Source organism: Hydra vulgaris, chromosome 03 (assembly GCF_038396675.1).
Source record: "Hydra vulgaris chromosome 03, alternate assembly HydraT2T_AEP".
Taxonomy (NCBI): domain Eukaryota; kingdom Metazoa; phylum Cnidaria; class Hydrozoa; order Anthoathecata; family Hydridae; genus Hydra; species Hydra vulgaris.
In genome coordinates, this window is record NC_088922.1 from 51171593 (window position 1) to 51195218 (window position 23626).

Here is a 23626-nt window from a genome sequence, read left to right on the forward strand (position 1 = left end):
GCTTTTCAAAACTTCTTAAACGTATCATGCATAATAGATTATATAACAATCTTGAAATAAATAATATTTTGTAAAGCAAACAGTTTGGTTTTCGCAAGAGCCATTCAACATATCATGCAATAATTGAATTAGTCAATAAAGTTTTGAATGGTTTTGAAAATAATGAATATACTAAAGCATTAACCAAAGCATTCGATACAGTTGACCGCGAGATCCTCCTTCACAAGCTAGTGATTAATGGAGTAAAAAACAACTATCTAAAATGGTTCAGATGTTTCTTAAATAACAGAAAAAAAGGAGTGTCATACAACTCAGCATGTACACGATAACAAACAATTAGTTGTGGTGTACCCCAAGGCTCAAATACTTGGACCTTTACTATTTTTAGTCTAAGTGAACGATACCTACTTAACTTCAAACATTCTAAACTTTGGGGTCATCCATAAAGGACGTCACTTTAAGTTTAACTAATGGCAAGAAGTAGGAGAATGTTGGCTCTCGTGCGCAGAGACTTTAGGAGTAATATAGCGTTATGTTCGATGAGTATCTCCGCAAAAGGGAGCCAATAAACTTTTACTACCGGTTATTAATTAAATTCTGTATGACGTCCTTTATGGACGATCCCTTCACTCTTTCTGCTGATGGTACGAATATTTTCTTTACTCACTCAAATTTAAAAACAATATTTTCTACAGTTAATCACGAGCCGTAAAACTTAAATGAGTGGTTCAAAGTTAAAAACTTTCCTTAAACATTCTCAAAACCAAATATGTTTTATTTCACAAACCATCTAACTCTGTTAACTTACCACTTCAACTTCCCAAGCTTATGATCAACAACATTAATGTTGAAAGAGACCGTTCTATGAAAATCCTGGGAATAATTTTTCAAGAAAATTTTAGTTGAAAGAATCATATTTTACACATCGAAAACAAAATCTCCAAGTCAATTGGCATCATGCATAAAATAAAACACTTTCTAAATAAAACTTGCTTAAAAAATATGTACTATTCGTTCATTTATAGTTATATCGGCTATATAATTATAGTTATGTGCGGCCGTGGTGCAGTGGTTAGAGCGCTTGCTTTATAAGCAGGAGATCCAGGTTCGAAACGATTTCTGGACAAATTTTTGCGTCACGGTAAGGAAGGAGGCGTGAACTTTCTGGTTAAATGCACTTCTGCGGTGCTCTGTGACAAGACCGTTAGGACTTCTTGGGGCACCTAAAATAAAAAAATTAAAAAAAAAAAAAAAATTATATCAACTATTGCAATATCATTTGGGCGGGCACACACTCTTCAGTACTAAAGAAAATATACGTTAAACAAAAGCAAGCGTGTCGAATAGTATGCAATGCTAATAGATACACCCACGTCAAACCATTATTCACGGAAATTGGAGCTCTAAATATTTATGAACTGAACCTCCTCCAAAATTTATTATTCTTGTTTCAATCTCAAAACAACTTGCTACCAAAATACTTTGAAAATCAATTTTCCACAATTGATCACAAATACCCAACGAAGTACTTTTTCAAAACTTTAAAATTCCGAAGACTTAACTTAAAATAACTGACTTCTCTATCTCATCTCGAAGACCGCGGCTATGGAATTCGATCCTTAAAGAGGAAGTCATCAGATTTCTTTAAAGCAACAGTCAAACAGCATCTATTTAACTTAAGTGACTTCAACATACTCTCCTATTTTTAAAGATCAAACCAATAATATCTAACTGAAACGAATTTATCCCTTTTGGATGATTACAAACGATGATTATACCATGGTTTATTTCTACTTGCGAGTTCTACTTATGGATGATTATATCATTGGTTTATTTCTACTTTAGAATTTTTATTGTCACGTTAATCTCACGTGAAACTTATTGCAAAATTGCAAATGAAAAGGGGCTTGATGATAGGACTACAGTCTCCTACTTGCTCCTGTTATTATTGTAATTTTTATCTAATTTATAAATGTATTAAAGTTAATTGTATATAAAATAAGTATTGACGAAATAAATTACAAAAAAAAAAAAAAAAAAAAAAAAAAAACTTAATTTAAGTGACATAAAGAAAAATAAGGGGTGGATCATTACACTTTGGTTTCAATAAACAGAATTATTAAAATGGAAAAAATTTGTACTACAGTATTCCTAATTTATAATTTTGACTTACTTTCTTGACTTATAGATGGAGCAACCATTTTGTTGAGACTTGTTAATGTCAGCACCTAAAATAAGGGTATTAAAATAATTATTACTAGAGTTCATAGTATTTAACCAACAAACAAAAAGAGGCAAATAAGTGTAAAAATAAATAAAGAATTTCTTACACAATTTCATTTTCGTGAGCTTCTATTGAAAACTATTTTTAGGTTTTTGTTTTAAAAAAAATAATTTAAATAAGAGCAGTTATTTAAAATAGTAAAAATCACGATTTAACTTTTTGAAGAATTCAGACCTTTATACCGGGAAAAAGTAAAAGATTTATTTTCATTTGATTAAAATTTTAAGAGTTATACTTTCACTTTCAATTTAATTTTCATAATTTAGCCAAAACAAACGCAAGTATCAAAACAGATAACGTCATTAAATACGCGAAGAAAAGCTTATATATACACATAATTTATATATGCAAATTCTTAGTACCAATTCTTTAGGTAAACTTAAAAAAATACTTGTTTTAAATAGAAGAAAGGTTAAACTTGCAGTTTCCATCTGGACGTTTTTCAAAAACACATTTATTTTCTATATAAATCAACCTTGAAGTTTTTAAACGCTGAGAACAAAATTTTTTTGTATAAATGTTAAAAAACGTCCAGATTTCATTAGATTCTTCGTCCTTTTCTTAATAAATATGGAAAGTTTCATAAAAAATTAGACGTGTTTAAGTTCTAATGAATCTTTTCCTTCAAAAGCTTCGTTTTAAAAAAACGTTCCCGCGGCATGTTTTTTTATGAAATGTGGTCTCAAGATATTGATAATATATAAATGAAGCCATGCAAAGCTTAGTACTTTCTATATATGGTTAGAAAGAGGTTGAGTAACACTAACTGATGCAAAAAACCTCAAGGCGCTTGCTTTAACATACATAAAGATATAAGAGAGCAAAGTTTAGGAAAATTACTTGTTTTTTGTCAAACGTCAAATGTTTTTTGTTAAGCCGTGGAATCGCTACCGGTTTAAAAAACCGCTTGTAGAAAACATGCAGATCTTAACTAATTTTTCAATTATAGCAATAACTGGGTACTACTATATCCTGATTAAAAAAAAGCTGAGTTTGTTCAAGGCACTAACTCTTTATTTACAGTTGAAAAGTATAAAGAAAGTTTAAAAAAACCATTTTTAAAGATGGACTTATATTTATGTATGCAAAGTATTTTAAATCACGAAAATAAAGAAATCAACGATTTAAATAATAACGCATCTATTTTGGATTTAGAAGACTTTTGTTTTCAATTTCACAATAAAGATTTCAATGATAATACTTTGTCAAATAATTATCTTGAAGATGAAAATTTTCCAGAAAAAGTATCTATTAAAAACAATCAGTCACTTTCGTATTTTGGTGTTGTTGACAGTAAATCTGTAGAAACTCTTAAAGATATTTCTTTACAACAAACAGCAATCAAGTTTAGGGGTCAGATGCGGTCTTTGTCCTGTATGTAATCAAAGGTTTTCTTTTTCAGTGCTTGAACAACATGCAGATAACTGTTTAAAAAATAAAGAAAAGTAAATGGTATACTTGATTGATTCTGATGACTCAATTGACTTAGGTAATAGTTGTGAAAAAGAACAAGATTTTGATAAACCTGAGAGTATAAATGATCTTAAAAAAAAGATCCAGCTTTTTTTTTTTTTTTTTTTTAGGTTATTTAGGTGCTCCCAGATGCCCTTACGGTCTTATCACGGAGCACCGCGGGAGAGCATTTAGCTAGAAGTTCACCCCTTCTTCCTTACCAAAGTCGCTTATTGGGCTAGAGCCGGCGTTGAACCTAGGACCTCTTGGTTCTGAGCCAGAACTCTAACCACTGCGCCACGGCTGCTCAACTTTTTGTTAACGGACATCCATGAACAAAAACTATATAAATATCTTTTGGAAGCCCTAATGCGGGAATGGACGGCAAGCTAGTCAGAAACTGTTTAAATATCATTTGATGAAGGATCCGCCAGTTTTAGATAATAAAAACACATAATCTACTCATTTGTATTTAGGAGTTTTATAATAAATTTAACAGTAAAAAATGGCAATACCAGTATTGAAGCTATACTCAACAACATCAAGAAAAGCTTTGTATGTAGAAATTTTTAAATAAATTTGTTTCAATAAAACAGCTCAGTGATATACAAGAAGGCGATGTCAGGATAAATGCTTCGTCGTCAATTTGAATTTGAAGACTTCCACAAGTTTTTTAGTAAAAGTTGGAACAAAAATAAAATCAATTAATTATAGAAGTTTTCATTTGGTAGAGAGCCTGCAATTGATACAGGTGAAGTGTTTTATTTGTTAGAGAGCCTGAGATCGATACAGGTGGAGTTCTAGAGAACTTTATTCAGGCTAAATTTGTATGTAGGTTTATTAATAAGGTCAAAATATTATAAGGCTAAGGTCAAATTTTACTTGACAAACAACCAGGCTAAAATGTTGCCTGGCCAAGAGCGTTTCCTTCTAATATTATATAAATAACTTTACATACTATACTAAATAACTATTATATAAATATACTGCATATAATAGAATAATAATGTTGTAGGTCAACCAGCTTAAATTAAAATAATGCATCTAAAAGTTGTTTTTTATTACAAGAATTGTTTTTTTGTTTTTTAGAAGCTTTAAAATCAATTAAAATTAAGACCTTTACTGGCAATCATTTGGCTATGTACCATCATGTTGTATTCTTAGTGTTGCAGATGGCACGACAAAAACTATGGGCCATCTATTTGCAGCATCTATTGTAAATGGTATTCCTGCACCTTCTTTTTTTTCCCTAGGGTTTATGAACTTATGGTGAATGGCATATCAGCTGCATATTTCATTTTGTTTGATATTTCTGTGAAATTATAAATAAAGTCTAACTGATTTTAATTGTAAATAAAATACAACTATTAAACAATATATTAATTTTATATTGAATTAATATAACTTTTTTTATATGTTATTCGCAACTACAGATGGCTGTTTAAGTAATCTGTTATGTACAGAAGAAGGAATGGATACCGGATATAGAAGTGATCCAAGAAAATTGACTCTTGCTAATCAACATGCTCTTTTAGAGTTTTAGAGTTAATTGTTACCCTATGAATAAATCAATTAGATTCAGCAAAGATAATTTGTCATTTTGTAACCTTCTACTCTGGATTCATTTTTATATAACTTCCTGGGTTCAATAAACATTTTTCTTTTTTTTTCCTTCATTAGATCAATGTTAATTAAAGGTAAAATAGATCAATTTTTACATGTAATTGGAGAAATTGCAATTGGTTTACAAGTGTATAGCCTTTATGAAGTTGTAAAAAAAAATTCAAATATAAATGCCTAATTTATTTTGTGCAAACGAAAGTTTTAAATGGAAACTCAATGATTTTGTACTTTTATTAAAACCGAAGTTTACGAATCCGGAGGGTAAACAATCATTTGAAATTTCTACATACAAAGCTTTTCTTATCTAAATCCGCCAGTTTATTATCTAAAACTGGCGGATCCTTCATCAAATGATATTTAAACAGTTTCTGATTGGCTCGCCGTCCATTCCCGCATTAGGGCTTTCAAAAGATATTTATATAGTTTTTGTTCATGGATGTCCGTTAACAAAAAGTGGAAAAGAATAGAAATGTTTACCAACAGTTAGCACTTTCGGCATACAGTTAAATGTGTCAGTTCATATAAATACGGAGAACGCTTTGAAAGAAGCACTTTTATTAGCTGTAAAAAATGGTTACCATTTTGGACTTATTTAAATGCGTGGAGACATTGCTTAATATATATATATATATATATATATATATATATATATATATATATATATATATATATATATATATATATATATATATATATATATATATATATATATATATATATATATATATATATATATATATATGTATATATATATATATAAGAAGGGCTTATTGTGAAACAATGACAAGCCACAAAAACAAATATTTGAGAAAATGTTATAGATTTAAATAAAACTTAAAATGACTTTTAAGTTTTATTTAAATTTATAAAATCAGTGCTTACAGTAAGATGATTTTATAATTATAGCTCCAATTTTAAGAATTATGCCTTAATATCTTTTTGGCTATTGCGTATACTATTTATGATAATAAAAATGATAGTAACTCATTTTTTAAAAAGTGTGGCTTGTCATTGTTTCACAATAAGCCCTTCATATATATATATATATATATATGTATATATATATATATATATATATATATATATATATATATATATATATATATATATATATATATATATATATATATATATATATATATATATATATATATATATGTATATATATATATATATATATATATATATAATACTATATTTATATAGCTTGTTAGCGTACCTTAATATATTTATAGCTAAAAACGCAAGATTATATTGCTTGATAAATAATTGTGTTATAAATAGTTCTTGCTTCATTCCAGTTTTTCGTCGGCATTTTTAGTCCTTTTTCGTTTATTACATCTTTAAAGTAGGTAGCATATTGCAAGTCGCACTTATTCAAAATTTTGTAGGTTTCAGCGTGAATATCTCTTTGACTAAGTATATAGAAAGAATGTCATTGTTAATATTTACTCCACATTGCTGATAGCCATAGAGTTCTGGTAAATAAAACATTTCGTCTGGTATTCCGTAGACATTTGCATGTTGGGATTTTTTAATACAGCGGAGAAAATAGAATTAGCCTCACCTTTATTTTTCTTTCTATATTAACAAAAATGACAGTGAAACAATTATTAAGTCTACTTTATTTCTTATTATCTTCTACTACAACTAAAAAGTTTATAAATTGGTATGTTCAATTAATTACAAATGGAAAAAAAATTAAAAGTATTCAATTTGTGGAGAAAATAGAATTAGCCTCATTTACGTTATATACAAGAAAATACAGAAAATGTTTTGTTTTTACGCTCATTTAATACTTAATATTGCTTTTTTGATGACTTCAAATATGCGACTTGACATACTAGTCGCAAGAGTTGGATAGTTTCTATAGATATTTCATTCCTAGCTTCTCTGATACGAGTTTTCAGCTCCAAGGTGGATTTAAATTGCTTACCATTTTCATAAACCTTTCTTGGTTAAGGAAAAAGTTTTTCATAAACCTTTCTAGAAAGTATTCCCCATAGATTTTCCATTAGGTTAAGATCTGGACTAGATGCGGGCTATTCCATTACGTAAATATTTTTTTCTCTAAACCAAGCTTTGGTAAGCTTTGAGTTATGGATAGCATCATTATCTTGTTGAAAAGTGAAATTTTCACCCATCAATTCCTCACTATGTTCAAGCAAACTTATTTCTAATAAATCAATGTAGTCCAATGAATTCATTTTTGTTAAAATCCATGCCAGTGGAAGTTTTCAAGAAAAGGAAAAAGCCTCCAAAATCATAACAGTTCCACCACCAAAGTTACGACTCATCCGAGTTTCTTTTTCTTTTTGAAAATCGTGCCAGTAATATTGATAGACATCAGGACCATCTAGATTGAACTTTTTTTCATCACTGAAGAGAACTTGATGCCACTCTTCCTGCTAAGACATGTGTTCTTTTGCAAATTGTAATCTAATTTCTTTGTGACGAGCAGTAAGTTTTGGTTTTTGTTTACGCTTTTTCCAAACTGTGTTTGGATCTTCAAGTAAGATTTGTCTCACGCGTTGAACAGATACAGGTAATTGTAAATCAAGACAAATTTGAGATGCAGTCATGTGCTGAGCAGCAGTACGACGTACAATAACTCGTTTAGTACGATTATCAATTTTACGTTTGCCACCAATTTCTTTGTAAGCTCCATAATTAACGCCAATCTTGAAGTAATTATTAACCACTTTTGGAGATCTTTTAATTTTCTTTGAAATTTCCTGATTAAATAAGCCTGTATTTGTATGCTTTGAGTACTGCTAATTCTTTATTCGTTTAACACTTACCACGTCCCATTTGAAATTAAGGTATCAAAAACCAAATGTTTAAAACTTTATGACACTGATTTCACAGTTTTTGTTTAACTTACTAATAATAATAAAAATCCAAGTCACAAATGCGTATCATCAGATCAAAATATACAAGTAAACTGAAAATAATTATTGATGAGGCTAATTCTATTTGTTATCGCAAATATCAAGTGTTATACATTTTATGGCTTTATCAAATGTACCGCAATTAATTATGCTATATTATAATCTAAAAAGTTGTTGCTTATAACAATCATTATATGTGTGTGGATACAAAAGATGCACCGCACAAACTTCTATAAGCAAGTTTGTGCGGTGTTAAGGCTAATTCTATTTTCTCCACTGTATTATGGGAATTCCATTCCTCTTTCATTTTATCGAGCTCAAATTGTATAAATTCAGAGTAACTAAACCAAAAGCATACCATTCGGAAACGATCCCCAAGTCTTAAATTACCATAAATACCATTCTTTTAAAATATTTAATAAAACATGTTGTATATGTCCTTTTAAAGTTCGACCACATGGTTTTCAATTCTTAATTATTAAAAAAATATTTTAGATTTAAAATATACATTTTTGTAATTAAAATATATTTCTGGATTTAAAATATATATTTCTCGATTTGAAAGATATTTGTTTGATGAGCTTTCTCGGCTTCCATAATAATTGGTTTTGTGCGTGTAATAAATTTAATTTTAACTTTTATGCATTATAATTTTTGTATACATTATATTTACATTGTAAATAAAAAGAAATTTTTTTTTGGTGTATGTTTTCACTGTGAAACTTTATTAAAAAGACGTTGTTTTAGAATTTCATTTATTTATAATAAATAAATGAAATTCTTGTTCTATAAATATATATAATAATTAAATGAAATTCTTCTTTATTTATTAAATAAATTTTATTTAATAAATAAATGAAGTTTATTTAACAAATAAATTTCATAAAATGGTAATAAATTATTACCATTATAAAAAAAATTTTTAATATAAAATTTACAAAGTTTAATATGTTTAACATATGTTCTCGTAACTATTAAACATGTAGTAACTATTCCATTGAGACTGTTTTCATTTTTAAAATGATCAAAATATAAAGTTTTGCTTCTGATAGTGATGGTAATAACTGCTTTGAAGTTAATCAAAAGATCGGTTTAGTCAGAAACATCTAAAAAGAGCACACAGGCGAATGCTGTGATGGAAAATTTATATTTAGGGAATTTAAAGCTTTTAAATTGTTTTACAGATCCATTCTTTTCCATTGATTTTTCTATATTTTATGCACACAAAATGACTGATGTTAACAAAGTTTACCCACCGTCAGATATAAATATTTAGTGTTGACCTATAAATGCAAAAATGTCTTTATTGCTATGCATCAGCTGCATTTTTTATTTATTGATATTTTTTGACTTGGATTTAAAATTGTACGCTTGTAATATTAACAATAATATCATAGTTACATAATAATAACTTATACTTACAATACTTATACTTGTAAATACTTATAATACTTAACTTATGTTTACAATACTGATAAAATTTTTATTGATAAAATTTTTATTGAACTTTTGCATTCAAATTTTAATTATAAAACTTTAATTTAACTTGGTAACTTTAACATAAATAATGGCAACTAAAAAAAGTTAATAGATCATAACCATATGCTTATTTGTTATAATGATGTTGTTAAATGATGAGATAAAAATATTACGTTCCAGGTTAAAGGAACAAAAATAGGTCTTAAATGATATGTATCTTATATATATATATTGTATTTTTTTAGCATGTTTAAGAATATTTCTGCTTGGTGCACACTGACTGTTGACAATATTTGCATACTGATATGAGTAAAAGTAACTTCAACAACCAGAATGTATTTTTGATAATTATTAGTAATGACAGGTTGGTAAATATAATTATAATAATAATGACAATAACTTTTATATAGAATTGCATGAACTTTGGGGGACAAATATAATGATTGGAGTAAATACTACCTTTGTTTATTAGCACGATTAGAGTAATGTAAGAAAATATTATTTTGATTTAAGAATATTGAGCAAAAGTCAATATTTTCTTAATTATTAAATATTATAAAAAAACACGTTTTTAAAAAACAAAACATGTGTTATAAAATAAAAAAATAAGTATTCAAGTATAAAAAAAACACATGTATTATGATAAAGTATATACATCACATTAACTATGTTGTTTATAAAGTAGGGGTTGCAGCTGATATTTAAGCTTCAGCTTTAAACTCATTAGCTTCAGTTTAAAGCTGAAGCTGATTAAGTCAGTTTAATCAGCTTGATTGCTGATAATAAAAGAAAATAATTCTCCATATATATTTTATATAAAAACATGTAGGAAATTATTTAATGAAAATCTAAAATAGTGACAAAATTTAAACATACATGTAAAAAATTTTAAATAAAATTTGCCAAAAGTTGTTGCTGTTTATAAATTTTGCTGTCAGAGCCTAGGCCTAGGACTCGCAATTTTGGGGGATCCAAATAGGGTTTTTAGAGAATTGTTTAAAAAGTGGTGCTCAAAAACCTTATTCCATTTTTGATATATTGAGTACAAAATCAATCTTGCTGTTATCATATGTGATGCACCAGCTAGAGCATTTGTTAATTGTATTAAGAGACGCAATGGTTATAACTGATGTGAGCGTTGTGTTCGGAAAGGAGAGTGGTGTGGCAATAAATAATACTCCCACATATTTCATCAATTTTAAGCACTAATTCAGATTTTTATCATCAAAAAAATTCTGAACATCTTAGAGGTGTTTTCAATTGAATTAAATTTTGACATGGTGACAAAGTTTCCTTTAGACTTTAGGCATCTAGTATGCTCAGGGGTGTGCAAAGACTCATCAACTTATGGTTAAATGCCACAAATGTTGTAAACTGTCTCAGATTACAGTCAATACTTTATCTGGCGGAATGTTCCAGATACGTTATTTCATTCCAAGAAAATTTTCTAGAAAACCAAGGTCTTAATTATATATTTAAAAATGGAAAGCAACTGAATTTAGACTTTTTCTAGTATACACTGGCCAGTTGTTTAAAGAGGATGATTTAGTCAAAAATCTATTCAAACTTTTTAGATCTTTTGTTGCAGTTCTAATTTTATGGTTTATTTTGTTGAAAAAATATTTTTGCCAATAACTAACTTATTTTGTGCAGTCATTTGGTGAACTTTATTGTAAGGATCAACTAGTCAACAATGTCCATTTTTTAATACACATAGGAAATGATACAGTTAAATTTGAAGAACTTGATAGATGTCCCTCGTTAAAATACGAAACTTTTTCAGGTTAATTAAAAAAGTTTGTTTAAAGAACAAAGGGTCGCTCAAATAAATACATAGGAAATAAACAGAAGTTTAGTATTCCTCAATTTGAAAGATCAGTTTGTAAACAGTGTCTCAACCATTGCGTTGAGACACTGTTTACAATTTAAAATTATCAAGGTTTAGAGTGTTTTGTTTCAGCTAATATAAGTGATAACTTTTTTGAAATTACAATTAAAAAAAAAATGGTTTAGTTAAAAAGGTTTTAAAAAGCATACGAATCCTGTGACTAATAGGTTATGTTTGTGGAATTTGAAGCTTTTTAGTTGTTATATATATATATATATATATATATATATATATATATATATATATATATATATATATATATAACGAAAATAACGAGCGACCGACAACAAAAAGCTGAAACAAACATTAATGACAGCGTGGAAAAAATTAAATGATTGGAAAAGGATGTATTTGATATAAAAGAAAGTTTAAATTTTCACGAGGAGCTCTTTGAAAAAAAAGGATCAAAAATAATATTGAGTTTATTGAAAAAAAAAAAGATTTTGTAAAACCGAAGCACATAAAAACCATGAGTTTATTGGCTTTTAAAAAAAACTTAGAGAAATTGAGGATCGATCACGAAAAAATAACCTTAGGATTGATGCCATTAAAGAAAATGAAAATGGAACGTGGTCTGAAAGTGAAATAAAAGTGATTAAACTTTTTGAGGAGGATCTAGGGGTGAAAAATGTGAGAATTGAACGAGCGCATCGTAGTGGACGCCGAGATGCAAAAACACCACGCACAATTATTATTAAGCTTTAAGACTACAAAGATAAGGTAGAAATTTTAAAAAATTCTTCTAAATTAAAGGGTGAAAATATCGACATAAACGAAAATTTTTGCTTCGAAACGAACTTAATAAGAAAAGATCTTAGAGAAAAAATGAAAATTGAGCGGCAGCTGGAAAAATTTGCGAAAGAAATCACGAATCCGTGTCAGTAAGAGTTAAGGTTTATTACTTTTCTTTTAACTACTGCTAACTATTTTATTAACTATTTTGGGTTTATTTATATATGCTTCACTTTAAAATGGAGGAAAAATTTATAATTAAATTTTTAGATGAAAATGTCGCACTCAGTGACGTCGATGACTCTAATAACTTTAATCAAAAAATATCTGAAAGCCAATACTATACAGTTGTTGAATCTTCTCAATATCTTCAAAAAAATAAAAATAGTTTTTCAATTTTACACATTAATGTTCGAAGTTTAAATAAAAAATTTCAAAAATCTTAGGTTTTTGTTGGATGAATTAAAACACAATTTTAAAATTATTTTTCTATCGGAAACTTGGTGTAAGCGTGGTGAAACAATTGTCCGATTTGAACTAATTAATTACTCATCAGTTCACCAACCACATGAATTTGGTGCTGATGAGGGTATATGTATTTTTGTTCTCAATTAGTTATAATTTACGTCACGATCTCTGCGTAAATGAAATAGATTGTGAGTCATTATGCATTAAATTAATAAATAAAACCACAAAAAAAATCATCATAAATGCCACATATAGACCTCTATCTACTAGCTTAAAAAAATTTAAAACTCATCTTAAATCATTCTTAACAAATATAAATAAAACCCGAAGTCATGCCTACTTAGTTGGGGATTTTAACATTGACCTAATAAACCATGCTTCCAATAATTATGTTAACAATTTTATAAATACTCTTCTTCAATTTAATTTAATTCCGACAATAAACAAGCCAACGAGAGTGACTAACAACTCTTCTACAGTTCTTGATAATATAATAACTAATAACCATCTTAATAACCGTCTTTACACAGGCGTAATCAAAACTGACTTATCGGATCATTTCCCAACATTCCTAGTTACTAACAATATATTATTTAACAGTATTCCTTCTCAATCCATTATATTTAGGCGACAGATCATTAAAAACTCAGTAAAAAAATTTCAAAATCTTTTAAGAGACAACGTTGATTGGAATCACATGAATTTAACAACGCATATGATCTATTTTTAAATCAATTCTGCAAGCAATATGATCAAGCAATTCCTGAAAAAAAAAGTTATTGTAAAAACCAAAACTGTTTTAACTCCATGGATGTCAAACGGGTTACTAAAATCTTTAAAAAGAAAACAAAAGTTATATGATAAGTACTTGAAAAAAAACACTTTTAAAAACGAAATGACATATAAAAATTATAAAAATACATTTGAAAAAACAAAAATGAAGTCAAAAAAGCTTTATTATGCAAAGCTATTAAGTAAAGCCACTGGAAACACTAAAAAACATGGAGTGTAATTAAAGAAATAATTGGAAAAAATAATTATGCGAGAAACATTCTGCCACAAAAAAAATAACAATTGATAAAAACACAATTTATGATAAATCAATTATTGCTGAAAAACTAATTCAACACAATTTGAATCTTATTTAAAAAACTACGATAAAGTTATGGATGAGTGATTTAAAACTAATTGAATTGCAAACCGCCTTTTTATAGCTTAAAACTAAGAAAAGTGCTGGATTTGATAAAATTAACGCTAATGTTGTAAAATCAGTATATAATATAATAGAACCCTCTTTTTTTCACATATTTAATCTTTCATTTAATACAGGTATTGTCCCTGAAAAGCTAAAAATTGCACGAATCACCCCTGATATTTAAGTCCGGAGATTACTCAAATATCTCTAATTATATGTCTATATCTATTTTACCTTGTTTTCAAAATTACTTGAGAAAATAATGTACAATAGGCTTTTTAATCACTTATCAGAAAACGACATGCTGTATTCAAAACAATTTGGTTTCAAAAAAAAATTCAACGGAACATGCAGTGGTTAAGCTAGTTAATCAAATATCAAGTGCATTTAGTAGTAACTATTTTACCTTAGGAGTTTTCATTGATCTGTCAAAAGCTTTCGATACCGTTAATGATAATATACTAATAAAAAAACTTGAACACTATGGAGTAAAAATAAACAATTTATATGGTTCAAAAGTTATTTGACCGATAGAAAACAATTTATAGTGTATGAACAAAAACAAACATTCCTAACTGCCGTAACTTGTGGGGTTCCCTAAGGCTCTTTTTTAGGACCACTGTTGTTCCTAGTGTACATTAATGATTTAAATTTAGCAACAGACCTTTTAAATTGTATTCTCTTTGCAGATGACTCCAATCTTTTTTATTCCCACAGAGATATTAATACACTATTTGAAACAACAAACGAACAATTATTGAAAGTTAATGAGTGGTTTAAAAGTAATAAACTTTCTCTAAATGTGGATAAAACCAAATTTATTTTGTTCCACAAAGTGAACAAATCAAATAATATTTCCATCAAATTGCCTAATCTATAGCACTATAATATAATCTATAACACTAGCTATAATAATCTATAACACTAGCATTAAAAGAGAAAATTCAGTAAACTTTCTAGGCGTATTCTTAGATGAACATTTACGTTGGAGTTTACATATAAAAAGTATTGAAAATATGATATAAAAAAATTCAGCAATAATATATAGTACTAAACCATTTTTAAACAATTGTTCTTTAAAAAGTTTATATTTCTCTTTTATTCATTGTTATTTAATTTATTGCAGTATTGCATGGGCAAGTACAAACCATACAAAATTAAAAAAATGGTACTGTAAACAAAAACACGCGTGCAGAACAATTTTTGGAGCTGATAGAATTGTACTTGTGAGCCTTCTCTGCGTATACTTGGAGCATTAAACATATATAAAATCAACTTACATCAAGTTTTAATGTTCATGTATAAAACAAATATAGGATTATCTCCTAAAATATTTCAATCCTATTTTGATAAAATAGTTCATAAATATCCAACAAAATTTTCAAAAACAACTTTGTTATCCCAAAATATAATTCAAAACTAACTTCATACACATAAAAAATTCACAACTAACTTCATACAACATAAAACTAGTACAGAGCAGTTTAAAAATGAATCAAAACAGGGATTCTTACTTATGGATTTTAATATATTCGATTTTAAATGTTTTTTTAATTAAAACTCAAATACAAAAAAATAGTTAAAACAAAAATTATGTCACTGAATTTTTTTTATCACCTAAATTATGAATGTATCAACATTTTTTTTATCACCTAAATTATGAATGTATCAACATTTTTTTTATCACCTAAATTATGAATGTATCAACATTTTTTTTATCACCTAAATTATGAATGTATCAACATTTTTTTTATCACCTAAATTATGAATGTATCAACATTTTTTTTATCACCTAAATTATGAATGTATCAACATTTTTTTTATCACCTAAATTATGAATGTATCAACATTTTTTTTATCACCTAAATTATGAATGTATCAACATTTTTTTTATCACCTAAATTATGAATGTATCAACATTTTTTTTATCACCTAAATTATGAATGTATCAACATTTTTTTTATCACCTAAATTATGAATGTATCAACATTTTTTTTATCACCTAAATTATGAATGTATCAACATTTTTTTTATCACCTAAATTATGAATGTATCAACATTTTTTTTATCACCTAAATTATGAATGTATCAACATTTTTTTTATCACCTAAATTATGAATGTATCAACATTTTTTTTATCACCTAAATTATGAATGTATCAACATTTTTTTTATCACCTAAATTATGAATGTATCAACATTTTTTTTATCACCTAAATTATGAATGTATCAACATTTTTTTTATCACCTAAATTATGAATGTATCAACATTTTTTTTATCACCTAAATTATGAATGTATCAACATTTTTTTTATCACCTAAATTATGAATGTATCAACATTTTTTTTATCACCTAAATTATGAATGTATCAACATTTTTTTTATCACCTAAATTATGAATGTATCAACATTTTTTTTATCACCTAAATTATGAATGTATCAACATTTTTTTTATCACCTAAATTATGAATGTATCAACATTTTTTTTATCACCTAAATTATGAATGTATCAACATTTTTTTTATCACCTAAATTATGAATGTATCAACATTTTTTTTATCACCTAAATTATGAATGTATCAACATTTTTTTTATCACCTAAATTATGAATGTATCAACATTTTTTTTATCACCTAAATTATGAATGTATCAACATTTTTTTTATCACCTAAATTATGAATGTATCAACATTTTTTTTATCACCTAAATTATGAATGTATCAACATTTTTTTTATCACCTAAATTATGAATGTATCAACATTTTTTTTATCACCTAAATTATGAATGTATCAACATTTTTTTTATCACCTAAATTATGAATGTATCAACATTTTTTTTATCACCTAAATTATGAATGTATCAACATTTTTTTTATCACCTAAATTATGAATGTATCAACATTTTTTTTATCACCTAAATTATGAATGTATCAACATTTTTTTTATCACCTAAATTATGGTATTTCCTCTATGGGTTTGCTAATTTATTTACGTTATTTCTATGAAGTATACTAATTCATTTATGTTATTTCTATGGTGTATATTAATTTAAAAAACTTTTTATTTTTAAATCTTAGTTTAAATTTTTAAGTTTTAAGCAAATGATCATATCTTAATTATTTTTTTCTTATTCACTTGATCTTACTCTTTCCCTAAATTTTGATTCTTTAAATTTTTCTTAAAAAATATAAATATATATATATATATATATATATATATATATATATATATATATATATATAATATATATATATATATATATATATATATATATATATATATATATAAATTTTGATTCTTTAAATTTTTCTTAAAAATAAAAAATATATATATATATATATATATATATATATATATATATATATATTTGTATTATATCGGAATTAGGGTCGCCATTCGGCAATGCCGACCTAACTGCCGACCTAAAAGTGTTTAAGGTCGGCAAAAAATTGCCGACCTCGTTTCTAAGTTTTATGGTAAGACCTTTGTATCAATTTTTTTTTTCCGACTTTATGCCGACATCTAAAAGATTAAGGTCGGCAAATTGTTGCCTCATTTTTCCTAATTCCAAAATTATATATTTATATGTATTCCCAAGGTGTACAGTACAGTTAATTTGATTGTTTTAGCCACTAAACGTTATCCTATCAAAATTTTAGGCACACATTTAAATTAAAAAAAAATTTAGAAATTTTATTTGGTCTTTTAATAATTTAGAATTTTAATAAAATGTCTAGTTTAGCTACAATTTGGCAATTTTGGTCAATCCTATATTATATTAAACAAATAAAATCCATTTATTTACATTATTCGCTTACTTATTTACGTTATTCGCTTCTGTAAATAGTTTTTTATAAACAATAAACTAATTAAAACCATTAAACTTAACAAGACAGTACACACAAACATAGATATCGTGGGTAAAAAATTTTAAAAAGAATTAACAATTATAAATATACATGCGTAAAATTGCAAATTATATGTCTGGTTATAAACGAAATTAAATAAACTGTAATAAGTATTACAAACTATTCTTGACAAACTTTGCAAAAGCAAGAATGAAAAAGACAATATAAAGGACTTAATTTTAATTAAGACTTTTATATTGTCTTTTTCATTCTTGCAAAAGCAAGAATGATAAAGACAATATAAAGGTCTTAATTTTAATTAAGACTTTTATATTGTCTTTTTCATTCTTGCAAAACAAAGAATGATAAAGACAATATAAAGGTCTTAATTTTAATTAAGACTTTTATACTGTCTTTTTCATTCTTGCAAAAGCAAGAATGATAAAGACAATATAAAGGTCTTAATTTTAATTAAGACTCTTATATTGTCTTTATCATTCTTGCAAAAGCAAGAATGAAAAAGACAATATAAAGGTCTTAATTTTAATTAAGACTTTTATATTGTCTTTTTCATTCTTGCAAAAGCAAGAATGAAAAAGACAATAAAAAAGTCTTAATTTTAATTAAGACTTTTATGCAAAAGCAAGAATGAAAACTTGACAAACTTTGCAAAAGCAAGAATGAAAAAGACAATATAAAAGTCTTATTTTTAATTAAGACTTTTATGCAAAAGCAAAAATAAAAACTTGACAAACTTTGCAAAAGCAAGAATGAAAAAGACAATATAAAAGTCTTAATTTTAATAAAGACTTTTATGCAAAAGCAAGAATGATAAAGACAATAAAAAGGTCTTAATTTTAATTAAGACTTTTATACTGTCTTTTTCATTCTTGCAAAAGCAAGAATGATAAAGACAATATAAAGGTCTTAATTTTAATTAAGACTTTTATATTGTCTTTTTCATTCTTGCAAAAGCAAGAATGATAAAGACAATATAAAGGTCTTAATTTTAATTAAGACTTTTATATTGTCTTTTTCATTCTTGCAAAAGCAAGAATGATAAAGACAATATAAAGGTCTTAATTTTAATTAAGACTTTTATATTGTCTTTTTCATTCTTGCAAAACAAAGAATGATAAAGACAATATAAAGGTCTTAATTTTAATTAAGACTTTTATACTGTCTTTTTCATTCTTGCAAAAGCAAGAATGATAAAGACAATATAAAGGTCTTAATTTTAATTAAGACTTTTATATTGTCTTTTTCATTCTTGCAAAAGCAAGAATGATAAAGACAATATAAAGGTCTTAATTTTAATTAAGACTTTTATATTGTCTTTTTCATTCTTGCAAAAGCAAGAATGATAAAGACAATATAAAGGTCTTAATTTTAATTAAGACTTTTATGCAAAAGCAAGAATAAAAACTTGACAAACTTTGCAAAAGCAAGAATGAAAAAGACAATATAAAAGTCTTAATTTTCATTAAGACTTTTATGCAAAAGCAAAAATGAAAACTTGACAAACTTTGCAAAAGCAAGAATGAAAAAGACAATATAAAAGTCTTAATTTTAATAAAGACTTTTATGCAAAAGCAAGAATGATAAAGACAATATAAAGGTCTTAATTTTAGTTAAGACTCTTAAATTGTCTTTATCATTCTTGCAAAAGCAAGAATGAAAAAGACAATATAAAGGTCTTAATTTTAATTAAGACTTTTATATTGTCTTTTTCATTCTTGCAAAAGCAAGAATGAAAAAGACAATAAAAAAGTCTTAATTTTAATTAAGACTTTTATGCAAAAGCAAGAATGAAAACTTGACAAACTTTGCAAAAGCAAGAATGAAAAGGACAATATAAAAGTCTTATTTTTAAATAAGACTTTTATGCAAAAGCAAAAACAAAAACTTGACAAACTTTGCAAAAGCAAGAATGAAAAAGACAATATAAAAGTCTTAATTTTAATAAAGACTTTTATGCAAAAGCAAGAATGATAAAAACAATAGAAGGGTTTTAATTTTAATTAAGACTTTTATACTGTCTTTTTCATTCTTGCAAAAGCAAGAATGATAAAGACAATATAAAGGTCTTAATTTTAATTAAGACTTTTATATTGTCTTTTTCATTCTTGCAAAAGCAAGAATGAAAAAGACAATATCAAAGTCTTAATTTTAATTAAGACTTTTATGAAAAAGCAAGAATGAAAACTTGACAAACTTTGCAAAAGCAAGAATGAAAAAGACAATATAAAAGTCTTAATTTTACATAAGACTTTTATGCAATAGCAAAAATGAAAACTTGACAAACTTTGCAAAAGCAAGAATGAAAAAGACAATATAAAAGTCTTAATTTTAATAAAGACTTTTATGCAAAAGCAAGAATGATAAAGACAATATAAGGGTCTTAATTTTAATTAAGACTTTTATATTGTCTTTTTCATTCTTGCAAAAGCAAGAATGATAAAGACAATATAAAGGTCTTAATTTTAATTAAGACTTTTATATTGTCTTTTTCATTCTTGCAAAAGCAAGAATGATAAAGACAATATAAAGGTCTTAATTTTAATTAAGACTTTTATATTGTCTTTTTCATTCTTGCAAAAGCAAGAATGAAAAAGACAATATAAAAGTCCTAATTTTAATAAAGACTTTTATGCAAAAGCAAGAATGATAAAGACAATATAAAGGTCTTAATTTTAACTAAGACTCTTATATTGTCTTTATCATTCTTGCAAAAGCAAGAATAAAAAAGACAATATAAAGGTCTTAATTTTAATTAAGACTTTTATATTGTCTTTTTCATTCTTGCAAAAGCAAGAATGAAAAAGACAATATAAAAGTCTTAATTTTAATGAGGACTTTTATGCAAAAGCAAGAATGATAAAGATAATATAAAGGTCTTAAGTTTAATTAAGACTCTTATATTGTCTTTATCATTCTTGCAAAAGCAAGAATGAAAAAGACAATATAAAGGTCTTAATTTAAATTGAGACTTTTATATTGTCTTTTTCATTCTTGCAAAAGCAAGAATGAAAAAGACAATATAAAAGTCTTAATTTTAATTAAGACTTTTATGCAAAAGCAAGAATGAAAACTTGACAAACTTTGCAAAAGCAAGAATGATAAAGACAATATAAAAGTCCTAATTTTAATTAAGACTTTTATGCAAAAGCAAGAATGAAAACTTGACAAACTTTGCAAAAGCAAGAATGAAAAAGACAATATAAAAGTCCAAATTTTAATTAAGACTTTTATGCAAAAGCAAGAATGAAAACTTGACAAACTATGCAAAAGCAAGAATGATAAAGACAATATAAAAGTCTTAACTTTAATTAGGACTTTTATGCAAAAGCAAGAATGAAAACTTGACAAACTTTGCAAAAGCAAGAATGAAAAAGTCAATATAAAAGTCTTAGATTTAATTAATACTTTTATGCAAAAGCAAGAATGAAAACTTGAGAAACATTGCAAATGAAGAATGAAAAAGACAATATAAAAGTCTCACTTTTAATTAAGACTTTTATGCAAAAGCAAGAATGCAAACTTGACAAACATTGCAAAAGTAAGAATGATAAAGACAATATAAAATTCTTAATTTTAATTAAGACTTTTATGCAAAAGCAAGAATGAAAACTTGACAAACTTTGCAAAAGCAAGAATGAAAAAGACAATATAAAAGTCTTAATTTTAACTGAGACTTTTATGCAAAAGCAAGAATGAAAACTTGACAAACGTTGCAAAAGCAAGAATGAAAAAGACAATATAAAAGTCTTATTTTTAACTAAGACTTTTATGCAAAAGCTAGAATGAAAAAGACAATATTAAAGTCTTAATTTTAATTAAGACTTTTATGCAAAAGCAAGAATGAAAACTTGACAAACTTTGCAAAAGCATGAATGATAAAAACAATATAAAAGTCTTAATTTTAATAAAGACTTTTATGCAAAAGCAAGAATGAAAACTTGACAAACTTTGCAAAAGCAAGAATGATAAAGACAATATAAAAGTCCTAATTTTAATTAAGACTTTTATGCAAAAGCAAGAATGATTACTTGACAAACTTTGCAAAAGCAACAATGATAAAGACAATATAAAAGTCCTAATTTTAATTAAGACTTTTATGCAAAAGCAAGAATGAAAACTTGACAAATTTTGCAAAAGCAAGAATGAAAAAGACAATATAAAAGTCCAAATTTTATTTAAGACTTTTATGCAAAAGCAAGAATGAAAACTTGACAAACTATGCAAAAGCAAGAATGATAAAGTTAATATAAAAGTCTTAATTTTAATTAAGACTTTTATGCAAAAGCAAGAATGAAAACTTGACAAACTTTGCAAAAGCAAGAATGAAAAAGACAATATAAAAGTCTTATTTTTAAATAAGACTTTTAGGCAAAAGCAAGAATGAAAAAGACAATATAAAAGTCTTAATTTTAATTAAGACTTTTAAGCAAAAGCAAGAATGAAAAAGACAATATAAAAGTCTTAATTTTAATTAAGACTTTTATGCAAAATCAAGAATGAAAACTTGAGAAACTTTGCAAAAGCAAAAATGATAAAGACAATATAAAAGTCTTGATTTTAATTAAGACTTTTATGCAAAAGCAAGAATAAAAACTTGACAAACTTTGCAAAAGCAAGAATGATAAAGACAATATAAAAGTATTAATTTTAATTACGACTTTTATGCAAAAGCAAGAATGAAAACTTGACAAACTTTGCAAAAGCAAGAATGAAAAAGACAATATAAAAGCCTTAATTTTACTTAGGACTTTGATGCAAAAGCAAGAATGAAAACTTGACAAACTTTGCATATGAAGAATAAAAAAGACAATATAAAAGTCTTAATTTTAAATAAGACTTTTGTGCAAAAGCAAGAATGAAAACTTGACAAACTTTGCAAAAGCAAGAATGATAAAGACAATATAAAAGTTTTAATTCTAATTAAGACTTTTATGCAAAAGCAAGAATGAAAACTTGACAAACTTTGCAAATGAAGAATGAAAAAGACACTATAAAAGTCTAAATTTTAATTAAGACTTTTATGCAAAAGAAAGAATGCAAACTTGACAAACTTTGCAAAAGCAAGAATGATAAAGACAATATAAAAGTCTTAACTTTAATTAAGACTTTTATGCAAAAGCAAGAATGAAAACTTGACAAACTTTGCAAAAGCAAGAATGAAAAAGACAATATAAAAGTCTTAATTTAAATTAAGACTTTTATGCAAAAGCAAGAATGAAAACTTGACAAACTTTGCAAAAGTAAAAATGATAAAGACAATATAAAGGTCTTAATTTTATATAAGACTTTTATGCAAAAGCAAGAATGAAAACTTGACAAACTTTGCAAAAGCAAGAATGAAAAAGACAATATAAAAGTCCTTATTTTAAATAAGACTTTTGTGAAAAAGCAAGAATAAAAACTTGACAAACTTTGCAAAAGCAAGAATGATAAACACAATATAAAAGTTTTAAACCAAATTAAGACTTTTATGAAAAAGCAAGAATGAAAACTTGACAAACTTTGAAAATGAAGAATGAAAAAGACAATATAAAAGTCCTAATTTTAATTAAGACTTTTATGCAAAAGCAAAAATGCAATCTTGACAAACTTTGCAAAAGCAAGAATGATAAAGACAATATAGAAGTCTTAATTTTAATTAAGACTTTTATGCAAAAGCAAGAATAAAAACTTGACAAACTTTGCAAAAGCGAGAATGAAAAAGACAATATAAAAGTCATAATTTTAATTAAGACTTTTATGCAAAA